The 15,654-nt window shown below is 29.8% G+C and overlaps 1 long non-coding RNA gene across 1 annotated transcript; it reads right to left on the bottom strand.

Annotated features, from left to right (window-relative positions):
• Nucleotides 1-461: 461 nt before the first annotated feature.
• On the bottom strand, nt 462-13,759 carry LOC146528392 (uncharacterized). The gene is made up of 3 exons (XR_014879072.1): nt 13,438-13,759; nt 12,869-12,918; nt 462-629 (listed from the first exon to the last, which is right to left on the bottom strand). It is a non-coding gene; the product is annotated as an uncharacterized LOC146528392 (long non-coding RNA).
• Between the last annotated feature and the right edge of the window lie 1,895 nt (nt 13,760-15,654).

The raw sequence follows: 15,654 nt of genomic DNA, 5'->3' as shown, positions 1-15,654 counted from the left end.
TATAAGAAACTAAGTTTACAGGAATAATACTTTTGTACATGCTTATAAAAAAGTATAACAAAAAATTATAGAAAAATAATTTATCAAGGAAAGAAAAATTACCTAACCTATTAATACTAAGTACTTCATATATTAGAGTAGTGTATAAAAATAGTTATTACAATAATAGTAAATTTCTCGACTTTTTATTATTGTATAAATTTAGTTTATCACATCTTGCCAATACTTCTGTAGCGTGGCACCGCATTAGTGTTTCGGGGCGGTCGTGTCGATTTGCGAATTATAATCTCTTGTACTCATTGTCATTGTCTCCACCGCCGCGCCACATAACATCGTATACAGAATGATCCATTAGATCTAATCCAGAAATTAAAAAAAAATATATTTTTATATACAATTTTAACTTAAGTAATTCATTAATATAATGTATATTTTCATTTCTATAAAATAACTGAAATTAAGTTAAAAACTAAGATTAAAACAATCAAATTAATTATAAAATATTTAGATAACATCATAAAAAAATATTACTTAACACAAAAGGAACACCATGTATACACATAATGGTCATTCATGTAAATTTTTTTCCACCTTGTCTTTCGGCGCGAGCGCAGCCTGCCTCGGGCCCGCTGCAACAAAAGCATTACGATCAATAGAATTGCAATATGTTAACATACTTTGAGAATTATTAATGATAGAATAAGTAACAAATCCTCCTTCTATTTAGCTTTTAACATGTATTTAGTCTATATGTCAAAAGATGCTATAAATGTATGATTAATGTGTAATACAATTTATTTTTTAGCAAATATTTATTACTTAACGATTAAGTTAAGCGAGTTGCAGTGCTCGTAGGAATTTTACGAAATCTATAAGTATTTCCCTGTAGATAATCCCCTAAAATCTACATTCTAAATTTCAGCGTTGTACGCCGCATAGTTCTGGTTGTGTTTTGTCTATCAGTACCTCTGGAACGGAAGAGTTTTATACGAATCAATTAAATCAAAAAACTCAAAACGACCAATAAAAACATATTTGAAAAATTTTATTATAAATAGTTTTAGTGCTTATATTTAATGAATCTTTATCTTTACAAATCTTCGACAGCCTCTTTTTTCCTCCCTCGTACTCAGCATAACATTAACTTTCAAATATCTCACTTTAATAAGAACAAATTAATTCTTTCCACGCGTATTTTTTTTATTACATAAGCACATTAAATGTTAAATCTTACATGAATTTTCAGGAAATCACTTACAAAGGAAGTTAACCGAGAGCGAATGTCACATTGCAATGTAAAAGTATAATGGTATAGATTAGAAATTAAAAATAGCTGAGCGTTATGTAACAACGTCACATTACAAAGACAAACGTATGTATGTGTGAATTATAGGAGATTTTATGCATGCGCAATCCAAATTATGGATATTTTTATTTAAAAATTTAAATTACATCACCGTTTTAATTTCAGATTAATTCTAATTGAACTTGTTAAGCATAATAGTCTATTTCTAAGGATATATTTTAAAAATTGCTTATTCTGTAAAATTGTTAACAAAATTTAAATATTAAAGTTTTAACGAAAATATCTCAACAGCAGTCCATATACTCTGAAGAATAGTCTAGTAATGGTGATTTTAATTCAATTTTAAATATTATATTATTAGTGCTCTATATAAAAATATAAAAGGACTTGTCCTCACTGACTGAGGTAAGACGCACGCACAGCCGTAACCGCTAATAGTAGAAACGTTAAATTTGGACAAAAGTTTACTTTTGTAATCTGGACATCCACTAAGAAGGGATTTTGAAAAATTTTAACCCTAAAGGGGTGAAATAGGGGTTCAAAGTTTGTATGGAAAAATTTTTAAATCGGCACCGATTTTTATAAAATTTGAAATTTAGATTTTTAAAAGTATTTAATTGAACACGTGTTTCATCGTTTTCTAGAATTCTCCCCCTAAGGGTGCAAATAAGGGGTTGAAAGTTTGTATAGATTTTTTTTAAATCGTCACCAATTTTTATAAAATTTGATATTTAGACTCTTAAAAATATTTGATTGAACATATGTTTCATGGTTTTCTAGAATTCGTTCCCTAAGGGGGCAAATAAGGGGTTGAAAGTTTGTATGGAAAAATTTTTAAATCTCCACCGATTTTTATAAAATTTGAAATTTAGACTCTTAAAAATATTTCATTGAACACGTGTTTTATGGGTTATTATAATTCACCCTTAAATACGCAAGCGAAGCTGCGCGCGTCCGCTAGTATAAAATAATCTAATATTAATATTTATTAGATTACCAGAAAATATCACACAAAATAAAGTGAAACTGCAAATCATCCGAAAAAATCCAGAAAAATCGAAATTTGGTGTAAATATTGTATCTAATTACATTATGTAAGTGATGTCAAAACAAACGTCACGCTCTAAATATTTGTAGGATCATTACACTTAGTTAAATTTAAATAAATAGTTATAATCCGAAGGTTTGTTTCACAATAAACAATGTAGGGAATTGTGGTGATTTATTAAAATTTATCTCTACATGACCCCTTTGGAAATTGCGTATGCAACGAAACGACATGTCATGAATATACTAAACGACATGTTTGTACACAGATTAATAATAGCTAAATTATTCGATATTTAAATATTCTAGTCTTGTTAACAACAAAAATATCGATATTCGGAAATTCTCGATCGTATCATAATGATTTTTAAGTTTTTCATTTAATTTGAGACCATCCGTGAGACCCACAGCCTACTGTGGGTTCGATTCCTACTCGAGCTAATGAAATATTAAATATTTTTAATTCTTTACTTTGGTAACGAGGCAAAGCGCTGCGTTGAGTTCTGCAACTCAACACGCAATGACTCCAGAATTCGGCAGAAAGTGAAGAACGAGTATCTTAACACGAGGTTCTCTCTGCCTACCCTGCTGTGATACGGTGATGCGGGATACGGCGTGAAGCTGATTTATCTATTTCTTAGATTTAAAATAAGTTGACATTGAATTTGGGATCATCGTTGCTATCGAATTATTACCTCATCGAGTTATAAAGGCAAAGAAACAGTCGTAACAAAAATAGAAGAAACCGAATCTTTGACGCGACCTTACCTTTTCATAGGTTATATTAAGCGATTTTTCCATTTATACGTAACAAAGTATTCATGAAGCACATACCTGTGGGGACCGCAAAGGAAAACAAGGATAATATTCATTTTATATCCGCGGGGATGGTCACGTGTCGAAGCAAAGACAGGACAGGACAGACTCATATTCAGTTACCTACATATCATTAATAGAGGCAATTGACCAAAAAATCTTATTTAAATATACTTAGCTTCACGCTATAATCCTTAGCGGTCAGAGAGAAGTAAAGACAAAAGCGCCAAACACTACGGTCTCCGCATATCTCTTACACCTCGTCTACTATCATCATCATGCTTCTTAGGTGACCTTCCTCCAGTATCTTTGATACTGTGTTTTCGAAGGTCAACCTCACCTTACAACTCTTACTGCACACTTTTTTTTCATAAAACTTTTTTGCTATTCTTTCATCACTCATTCGTTCGACGTGCCCAAACCAACTGAGCACGTTCTTCTTCATTCTCACCGTGACATTCTCGCTAGTACCTACCATTCGGTGTATCTCTTCATTGCGGAATTAATCAGCTAAGCTCATGCAATTCTATAAAGAGATCTACTACTACTACTACTTCCTTAATATCTATTTATTTCGACTAAGACTTAGTATAGTGAGCAAGGCTTGTTAGAATGATTATACTTATAATCAATGTGTAAAATCTTATTAGCTAGACTTAAATACTTACTAAGTTCTATATTTACCTTGCCTTTTATCATGTGCCACTAAAAAGGAATGGTAAAAATCGAATATAATAAATTTATGTTACAATAATAACAATTTTAAAAAAGTTGCTGAAAATGTAATTATTGTAAATAGCCTTTAATTTTTAATAAGATATTAGTAATATAATTCAAATAAGAGGATTAATTTTAACTAAAAACTTTTTATTTTAACTATAAAAAATAGACGATTAATCCAATCATATTGTGAAATGACCTGTGTACAAGAGCTTTATCAAAAAATTACTTTTCTTCCCGATGGCTCATATGGAGAAGCTATAAGTGAAATCTATAAATACGCATATATAAAACCGTATACAACACGTGTTGAAGCGTACACTAAGGTGTTATTATTCGAATATAAATGTAAAAATATCATATATGAAATTACAATACGATGCTACTGACTTTCAGAATACCATTATAATAAATGCCCACTATAAACAAACAGAGAAATGAAAAGTATTGTAAAAGAGACATGGACGTACATGATTCATAGTGAATTTCTTCAAGGAATCTTTCTTTATTTTCATTGGTTGTAATTCATCTTCAGTTTTTCATGAGACTGAGGAAGTCTAGTGATAAAATATTCTGTTCTTTATCTTTGACCTTCAGTAAAACTCAACAAGACGGAATAATTGTGCTTTCGGAGAAACGGTATCCCGGTAATCAAATGTTTTAAAGAAAAAGACAGAAAAATATTTCCCTTACATTATAAAAGAAAGTCGATAACACCAGCAACTTTGTGCATTGTATCTCACATATTTCACAATTGCTTCCTAATATTTTCCTAATAATTTCCTCAATTAGGTATAAGGGATACCTAATTGAGGGCAATATAATTGAATCTATACTGTATTTTAGAGAAAGCTAGGAACCGTTTCTAAATAATTTTATTGTGGAAATAATAATTTTAATTAATTATTCTGTTATTTTTATGTAAAAAAACATATTTAAACACAAAATGGTAAAATTTTTCCGATTTATAATTCCTAGTAAGATATATCCTTAGAATTGGCCTTTCTTATTAGAATTGAAAAGAATCTTAGTAGAATTGTTTCGTTTGTATTAAGTACTAGCGGTCCGGTCGCGGTTACACCCGCGTGAACTATGTTATTATTAATTTCTGTCTCCATGGCTACGTCCTAGTGACGTCTATGCAAAATTTGAGACTCCTAGCATTTGTAGTATAACGAAGTTTCATACAAACTTTCGACCCCAAAAACAACCCCTTAGAAGTCGAATATTGCAAATTCCCGTCTTAGCGAGCACCTTCAGTCCTATAAGTAACTCCTATGCAAAATTTGAGATTTCTAGCACATGTAGTTTCTGAGATTTCGTGATGAGTGAGTGACCTTTCGATTTTATATATATAGATTTGAATAGGTAATATAAAAATATAGCGCCTCTTTAAATATAACATTTTATATATTTTTAAAAGTTAGAATGGTTTTTAAAATTTATTTTCAATGTACACTCTCCCTTATTTATCATAAAACGTCAAGGTCTACTACCACGTGACAGCATATCCTTGTAGCTCGAACACAAATATCGACCTTTTCAGATCCTGAATTAATACCTCGCCCGACTAACGTCAGAGGATTTTCGGATCACCTCACGTGAATTAGCTAGTTTTGTTATTTTTATAAAATACATTTCATATGGACTACTCGTTATGGGTGACTTTGCTGCTGAAAACTAATTTACAATTTGGTTTTTTTTTGTATAAAAATATATTTAAATAATTTAAACCTTAATGATAAGAATTTTATTTTTCTTGTAAAAAAAATATTAATAATTAAACACTCGTAATATTAAATATATTGTCGCAGATATAAATAACATAATATATAGAAATAGCAATATTTAATATCATTGAGTACATATTAAATCTTAATAAGGAGAAAGATTGCACAGATAAGAAATAAATATATATATATATATATATATATATATATATATATATATATATATATCTCGCCGCAACACTACTTTTCAAAAATAAAACCACAAAACCTTTTTTTAACTAAGTAAAAGATACTAAAAGATATTAATTATAAAAATGTATATCGACAAACATAAACGCAGTTGTAATAACTGTTATATTTTACAAATATAACACAAATAGTAATATAAAGAACAGAATAGTAAATGGCTGCTGAAAATGTATAGATATTTCATATGCCTGCCAACAACCTCTTAAGCTATTCGTTTGCGTATTGAAACCGACGTTTGTCTTGTATTAGACAATACATAATGTATCAATTGTGCAATAACAGGATGCATGATATTAAGTTTAGGACGTTCTTACACTTATATTATATACATATTGATTAATATTGCTTTTAGATTATTTATCTGGGGCCAGTCGTGGTGCAGGATCGCAAGCGTGTGATTGTAATAGCGACAGGCTGTGGGTTTGACTCCCACTCGAGGAAATGAAATATTTATAAATATGGTCGTTTCTTTGCTCTAGTGTCCAAAGTCTGGTGTCGGTGGCAAAGTGAGTGAGTTCCGCCACTCAACACGCAATGTTTTCAGACCTCGGGAGACAATGGAAAACGGAAAAGTCTTAATTTGAAGGGAATGTCTTAACACTACGTTTCCATGTTCCCTCTACCTACTACCCTGCTTTGTTCGAGATACAGTGTGAACCTAAAAAAAGATTATTTACTTTCAATTTATGTCGTAGGTACACAAAAAGTCAGATATACGAGTGTCTTCTTCTTCTTCTTCTTCCTGGCATTAATCCCGGCTATTACCAGGGTCTGCCTTCCTACTTAACCTACTCCACTTTGCACGATCTTTTGCGTCCTCGGTGGTTAGACCATTGGCTCTCATGTCCTGCATCACGACATCCAACCAGCGCTTCCTTGGGCGTCCGGGAGGTCGCGCCCCAGGAACTGGTATAGCAAGGCACTTGCGTCCGACATAGTTCTTAGGCCGGCGCGTAACGTGGCCAAACCATCTCAAACGACGCTCTTGGAGCTTATCCGCTACGTCACGGACCCCAAGACTACCTCGAATGAATGTGTTGCGTATGCGGTCAGACCGCGTTACGCCGCACATCCACCTCAGCATCTTCATTTCCGTGACGTAAAGCTCCAGAGTGTGCCGAGATAGTGCTGGCCAACATTCGCTGCCGTATAAACGATGATGACGATGCTCTTGTATATCAGCCCCTTGAGCTTGGGCGGTATTCTGCGGTCGCAGACCACACCAGTGACCTCCCGCCATTTGGCCCAGGCAGCGCTTGTCCGGCCATGGGCATCGTGGTCGATGCTTCCAGACTCGTGCATAACGGATCCAAGGTACCTGAACTTCTCCGACTTAACGGCTGGCTCAGGACCTATAAGGATGGTGCTCGAGTCCCGGCTCCCGCAGGCCATGTACTTTGTCTTCGACACATTTAGTGTATTACATGAAATGGATAATTTCAAATTCATTTTCTTGAAAAATAATTTAAACTGATTTTGAATTTTTCAAAAGGTTGGCTTAAAAGGTTAAATATTTTTTAAGAATTTTCTAAATCATTCAAAAGTTCTTAAATTCAAATATAATATTAAATATATAATTTAAATTCCATTAATTATTCACTGTAGGTAGAGACATTTACGCTGCCCTTGGACTAGTTGATTATAAAAACAATATGACAAACGCTGAACACTTTTAAATTAATCATTCGCTTCAATTATTTGTAATTATTATGGCCATTCAAGTATTCAAACCACAAATTACTTCACTTATGTATATATGTTCGATAAATAAAATAATTTTATTACAATTACTTGTTTTAAATTAAAAATGAAACATTTTTTACAAAACAATAATAACGATTAGTATTGAAGGTTAAGTGAATCAATGGCAATACATGTAAAGTTTATTCTAGATAGGAAAAAAATATCCAGAATATGCTAAGATAAACGTCATCACAGTTTGACGCTAGTCGATGAAATATTTTTAGCATATTAAATGATAAATATTCAGTTTCATTGTATGTCTGTTTACGTGTATTTTAAGTACAGAACCATTCAATTTCAATATTTAGAAACCATCCTGTGCCATTTTTATATGAAATATTTAAAGAATTCTGTTGAATGGCACAATTTTCCTCTGAAATTAGTAAAGTTTAACTTAAGCTTCAAATAAATTTAAATAATAATATAATAATATAATTTATTTATAAACAAAATAACAAAAAAAACAATTTATAACGATAATAACCGCATAAGTTAACAAAATGTGTGGCAGTTATTAACGCCCGCCTCACAAGCACAAGCGTCCATTCATAAATTACTATGACCAAAATGAGTGCATTACAAAAAAAAAACTTTAAAATAGAATAAATAATAAAATAATAATAATTAAAAAAAGCATGCAATAATAGTATTAAAAAATAAAATTAGAAATTGATGTTACAGTATACCTCCCTCCTCCTTCCCTTCCAGAGATATCCCTTCGACCAGCAACCAAGGCTAGGAGGCTTACTTGTAGCTGTAGATACGAACAGGCTAAATAAGAAGATAAGATTGATAAGAAATTAAGAAACTAAGATTGATACTTGTAAATTGTGAAGTTATTGATAATCGATATCAATTAAATCGTATAATTAGGTACATTAATCATTTTTTAAAATGAAAAATCTATTTTTACCGTACAAATAATATTATGCATACACTTATTCAAGTACATCGATTTAAAATACAAAAATATCGAATTTAAATTGTACGTCAGTACGTCCGAATATACAACGTGGTTAGCAACGTGACAGGTCACTCACACGGTGGAAAAAAAATAATTTTAAAAGCATTAACGTACACGCATTAGGTCTTATTAAAATATCTAAAATGTAGCCCATAAATTACTTTATCGTAGAAAATTCTAGAAAAAAATTGTCAAGATTTTTGCACATACTCAAATTTATGGTTCGAATAACTTTTTTTTTTATTTTTTATTTTAAGTCTTAGGACGTAAACTGAGGTTTGAGCAATCCATAATATTTATTTATTTAATTATAAACTCAACCTCTAAATACTTCTATAGCAATATTTTGTTTAAAATAAAATAAAAAATAGCTAAGAAATGTAAATTATTTTTAGTTTTAAATGTTAGATTGAAAATACAACATTGCAATGGGCGTTAAAATTCATAGCACATTTTAATTTAAGTATGCATAATAACTACTTATATATATATATTTTTTTGAATTTTAAGCAATTAATCACACAGCATCTCGATGAAATTATTTCTTCGTATAAAATTATTCGTTGATAACCTCTATCATTCGATTTGCCCGATATTTATTTTTAAAAAAATCTTATACCTTTTCTATATGATATACCTACATATATTTAAAAAATATGGCGTACCCCTTAATTCCCTCTACCGTATGCATTCAGCCTAAATACAGGCTACAATTAGATGCATCCATGCAGAAATAAATAATACATGGTTGCAGGAGATCACTTATAAATTCAAATGGGTGAAATTCAGTCGAATTAAGTCAAACGGTCATTCCCTGGCTCACTAACGGTGTTTGTACACGGTCCCGATCACGTGGACCGAAATGTGGACACTTTCGACACTAAACCCTTTATGTGAAGACTGCATAAACATTTGCCCTATTATATCAAGCCTAGAAAATTCCTACCATTACATTAACAGATAACTACAAAGAAATAAAAATAATATACATACACGGACACGTAATTATGTATTATAATATATATTATATTCAATAAGTATTAATGTAAATTTTTATAAAATCTATATATAAATATAGGAATGTATGTAGGTAAAAGTCAAATATATCTTTATTAATCTTCACTAATTTCTAATTCCCAGAGACAATTTGATGATACATTAAACAGTCCTCCATTTCTCTCTTTAAAAACATTAGACATTAAATGACCAAAACCCACCAAAGTTTATGTAAATGAAAATTCCCTAATTCAGATTTGAACTCACTACAATCGTGGACAAGTCTACGCGACGTGGACGGTATAACGTGACGTAGTATCTACGCAGTAAGTATCCCTTTTTCCTATTTCAAAACAATGTGCAAAACAAGGTAAGCACGTTGAACGAAATGTGTCGACTTTCGACACAAGCCCTTTTGTTTTGATGTTTCTTAATGCAATAGAAAAGTGTTACGGTATTTTAAAATAACAAATCTTCCTTTCCTTGTTTAATAAATGTTAAGAATATTTGTAACTTTCCACAGTCATTTTATTTCATACATTATATTTTTTTATAATTGTAAAATTATTGCTTTTAGTAATGCAGATTCTACTTTAAAACTATATAAATATTCACAATAAAATGGCAGCACAAAGGGACATAGACAAAATCTACACTAACTTATTTTACTTATCTCTCATATAAAAATTACTCTTCAGATAAATCAAGTAGACCAACTATCGTAACTGAGATTATATTTAAAATTATAAATATCTATAAGTTATAAGATAATCTTTTGTCGATATTTATATTTTAGTTGAAAGCTAGATATAAATGTATAGAAGTATAATATAGTTAATTTATACTGTCGTGAAAATACATGTAATCTTTTTACGTGGTTTTAGGGTTGTATTGACCTTTAACAGGTTATATTTTTGAACCTCACACCAAATCCACATCTGATCGTGAATCATGAGGTTAGGACGCGCGTGAGCGAGCTGCCCCCGTTTCCTGACAAATTAGCAAACCAATCGACTAATTGATGAGACCGACCAGGAAGTATCTGCCGCCTAACCACGTCTACTCACAATACAAACAAAAACAAACTAAAACACAACAAAACAAAGTTTAAATTTAAATAAAAATCAAAATTGCACTTGTCACGTTTTATTATGGATGATTAAATTGCTCCAAGCTCAATGATCCCACTTCCGCAATGTTTTGATATAAATTTCTATTTGAAGGGCGTAAGGTACAAACTTGCTTGTTATTATATTATGTAGATACGTCTTTTTGCATGTGTCATTGTCTTGCAAAGTTCGACGGCCGTCCTAGCCCCCTCCCTTAGCACCTGCCAACCGGCAAAGACTGCTTTTGGCAATTAGTAATAAAAAGTGTAATTATAAAGTGCATCACTTGAGGAAACAATCAAAAGCTAGTTAGCTGATTATACGTTCGTTTTTTTTTATACTGGACACCTCGGTAATTGAATTTGATGTAGAATTAACTTCTTGTAAATCTTATTCATTCAGTAGTCAATTGTCAATTGCTTGATCCAAACGCACCTTAAATATAACCACTAGATATTTTGAATTGTTATAGGCTTTATGTCTTTATAGATGATCACTGAAACGTAGTGATGAAATTCTATTATAAGTTGTTTTTTATCTATGTAACATTTTATTCATGACGATGATTAAATACATTAAAAAAACACTAAAAAGTAAAATAACCAAAAATATTATAATTTTGGTAATCATATATAAAAAAAGAAATTAAAATAATAAATAATACATAAAAATGGATTTTTTTAATACCATGTTGTGCGGATACCAGTTATTTGGTATTTGCATATTTTTTTATTTGAAGAAATTCATAGATTTAATTGTCTGAAGTCAAGAAATAAGTCAATGATTCGAAATTATGAAATTTGTACTGAGCAATCTTACTTATACTGAATTCAGGTTCAAGCAAGAGCTGATTTAGTGAAGTTTCTTCACTTCACTGATATATGAATAAATTACTCGCCATTATACAGTAGTTTAATTATATTGTATAATTTTAATAACCATTTTGATGAAATTTCTTTGAAAAAAAATCACAAGTATTAGAACTCATAATTTATAAATCTTTTAAATGCAAATATTTTAAAGTATTTTCTAATATTTTACAATTTTTTTTTTGTAGAAAACCAGCGCGTGTATTTAAAATGAGCCCTGATATATATTTCTAGACATCACTTATCAATTCTAACGCCGTACACACCGAAAACTAAGAGGTCATTCAACCGAGCACCCCTATTCTGAAATTCACTCGAATTCGCTACCTATACAAAGTCTCACCTCGCGTTTTTATAAAGTTTTAGTAAAAGATTTTTTTAAAAGACCGAAATTAATATACTAGATGAATATTAAATCAGTTCAGGTAGAAGATGTTTTAATACATCCTTAAGATTGCAATACAGAGATCAATGAATTTTAAAGATTTTCTTTTAGGAAAGTTACTCGTAAAATCAATAAAAATAAAACAAATGTTTAAATTTTAATGTAGCATATAAAAATAAATGCCTGCTTACAAAAAGTCTACCAACTATATTTATTTTGCTTGTAAAAAATTATAGAGACGATCCAGAATAAGGTTGCCCAATTTATAATGCGAATCCCGACAAGCCAATAAAATGAACAAGATATAGCTCTCCTCTTAACTCAAGCAATTTAATTGCTTTATTATGGCACAACACTGTTTGCACAAAATTATCAACATTTTCTTAGGTCATCTACTCGAAGATAGATGGCGTTAGGAAATTTTGAATTAATATATATTTTTTAATCATGTATGTAAATAAATAATAAGTTTGATGTAAAATTGTATTTTTAATTATTTTTTTATATCTTTATTAAGAATAATAATACATTTTCATACGATAATGTATAGTTATTATATATATTTTTATAGAGTTTTTAGATATGACTGTTGCCAAGCAAAAAAGTAAACATTAATGTTTATAAAAATATTCATATATTTGTGAGTAAAATAAATGATACAGATAAAAATAAATTACGCTTGTAAAAATTATACATAAGAAGATTTTTTTGTAATATAACGATAAAAAATATGCCTTCATTTATTTTACTGATTCTATTATGGTGATACCCTAAAAGCTCGTTTGATTTGTCTTTTATATTTAAAAAAAAATATTATATAATGATTCCATATATATATTTTCAATTTCTTGAAGTTTATATTTTTATTTTGTTTGTCATGCAAAAATCATCCAAGTAAAAAGATAATTCAAAAAACGTGTGCCCAAAAGCTTACGTGACTGTTGTCGCATTGGATTCGTGGAACCACCTACACTTGTCCGCAACCTGTAACAATTAATTTTGATCTTTATCGAATGATGTTAGAATATTACTTATATATACGAATTTATATTGGTATTAGTTGAATGTTTCAAAAATTTTAGATAAAAAGATTAGTCTTTCGATAACATATGAAAGCTTTAAGTTTAAATTTAAATGGTAATGTGCATCTGAGTCATACTTCAAGCATATCCTTATTGTGGATATTAAATTTTGTTTTTTAAGTGCCATTTAAGATTCCGATTTGTTTTATTTTAATTTCATTTTAATTTAATATATATGCAACTACATACGTGTATATTTGTAATTGCATTTCACTTCATCCTTACTATGCTACTAACTTAAACGGTCAAATGAAAAAATATCCATTGTATATATCTATATGCATATATCAAATATTAAATAAAAACTATAAGCAAAAAATCTTTCTATTCTGGTATCTAGGCAGGTATATATTTACAAAGTTACATTACTTTAGCAAAAAGCTTAAAAATACATTACACAATATACTCGGTAGTTACTAACCAGGAACTGGCATCTGCTGCTGCAAACATCTAACTAAAGCGTGCTGTTTGTCATCATTTATCTTTGTTCCTTAAAAAGATGAGCAAAACCACACAATCATTTATTTTCGAACATAAATCACTAGCTCGCATACAGCGCATAATTATTAATTAAAGTCTGCAATGTCAGCGTATAAATATAATATAGGTACGTCGGAGTTTACTAGGCCACAAGTTGAACAACCTCGGTCTTCTCAGCTAACACACACAGCCGCGACAGATAACACACACACATCGACACGCACACTAATGGAGACTGAGCGTGAGAAATGTTGATAACTCACTTGCGTTAGTGAGCTCAATCGTCACTTCCGAGTTGCTTAGAAATGAAACATTTTATAGCAATATTAACATAAATATTCAATATAAAGTTGCATTATGTATTTTGATTCGACTTAAAAATCGAGACCCCCGAGATGTAATTACTGGATAAAACTATGTTGCCCAATACAAGGTACTCGTATGAAGTTGAATGGAATCTCCGCTTATTTTTCACTTCCTGTTATAAAATAAAAAGAATTTGTATTATCTTTTATTAAGAGTATATATATATATTTTTAGTTTAAAAAAGGAACTTATAATAAATTATATAAATATGATTAATAAAATATATATTATACATAGACCATAGTGTTGCAATTATATATTTTTCCGGCTACTTATTTATGATGTAAAATAATGTGAATAAAACAATATTTTTATTACAACATAGTAAGTTCAAGGCAATTAGAAAGAGATACTTATAACAATTAAACATTTATTCATGTGTGTGTACATTACCTTAGAAGTGCTGGATGCAACTTGTTGCCGTATATCTCTCTCTTCATCTTATGCCAGCCTAGTACATGAACTCTCGTTCGCGTATACATTTTAATATATTTTTTTACTCTTATAAAAAAAATAAAGAAGTTACAGATAGCAATTATATATCAATGTATGTTTTGTTTTTCTAATACAGACTATAAAATATTTTATTTGTTATTAGTTTAGGTCGCATTTGGAAGCATTTAAGTAAATTTCAAAAGCATCGGCACTGGAAGGAATGATTACGTTAAAAATATTTAATTAAATATAATAATCATATTAGAAAAAAATTGTCTTTAAAATGGACGAGAAGTGAAAAATGAAACGTTTTTTCATCATGGTTCTCTTATGGACGCTGAAGATATCGAAAAAAAAAAACGCAACTTTTGTTATAATTATTGTTATTCAAATTTATGTTATTATGTATTTAATAAAACAAAAAGTTAAACGGTGTGTTCATCAGATTGTGTATTACATACATTATATATTTATACATTTAAAACATAACCAGCCAGACAGGTCCGTTTCTTAAACCTTGCATTTCCTTATTGAAAAAAAAAAGAAATGAAAGAGTTCGTTCGCGCCTAAAATAACGTCAATTGAATACAAATTAAATAACTTACTGACTCTTGAATAATGCAATGTGTAAGTTTATACTTGTTTTAATATTGTTTACTTAAGAATATCATTTACCTGTAATTTTTAAAAATTTTCTTGATTATTATATTAAATAACTATTTATTTATAAATGTGTTACAATTTTAACATTTTTAATGTTAATATGTAAATAATCATTATCTCATAGATAAAAGATAAAATGCTACTAGCAGCAGTCTGCTACTATTGACAAGAATTAAAAATGTATTTATACATACATATTATATGGTCGTATGGTACGTTAGTACTAATACATATTTATTTAAATCCATTTAAAACTGAAATAAATTATATTAAAATGGCCGGCGTGTTAAAACAGCAACATTATCATCCTTAAATTTTGTTTTATCACAGCGATGTCTAGAATATTTTCTCACTAGTACATTCATAAAATATATAAACGAACAGGTGGAAATGATTAGAAACTAGTCAATATCGTATGCAATAAACAGCTTATCGATATATTCCAACCGGAAAAACACGTGATAAAATAAACACGCTCATTTTGTAGTAATCTGTACTGCATGTACTGGCTGGCATAGTAAAATTAAAGTCCACACTATTACATAAGAAATTATATTTACACACAGTTTACCTTATCTTTGAATTGGTTTGTCACATTCAAGTAGTTTTAAGTTTAGTTTTTTTTTTTCGAAAGAACCTCTAAATTTTTCTCGCCTCTTAAGTTCAATTCCATCGTCATAATCATGATGATAAT

The sequence above is a fragment of the Heliconius melpomene genome, chromosome 19 (genome assembly GCF_056956725.1).
Source record: "Heliconius melpomene rosina isolate 202511_hmr_F chromosome 19, ASM5695672v1, whole genome shotgun sequence".
In the NCBI taxonomy this organism is placed as follows: Eukaryota; Metazoa; Arthropoda; class Insecta; order Lepidoptera; family Nymphalidae; genus Heliconius; species Heliconius melpomene.
The sequence above is the reverse complement of the archived record's forward strand: the minus strand, read 5'-3'. Positions and strand labels throughout refer to the sequence as shown.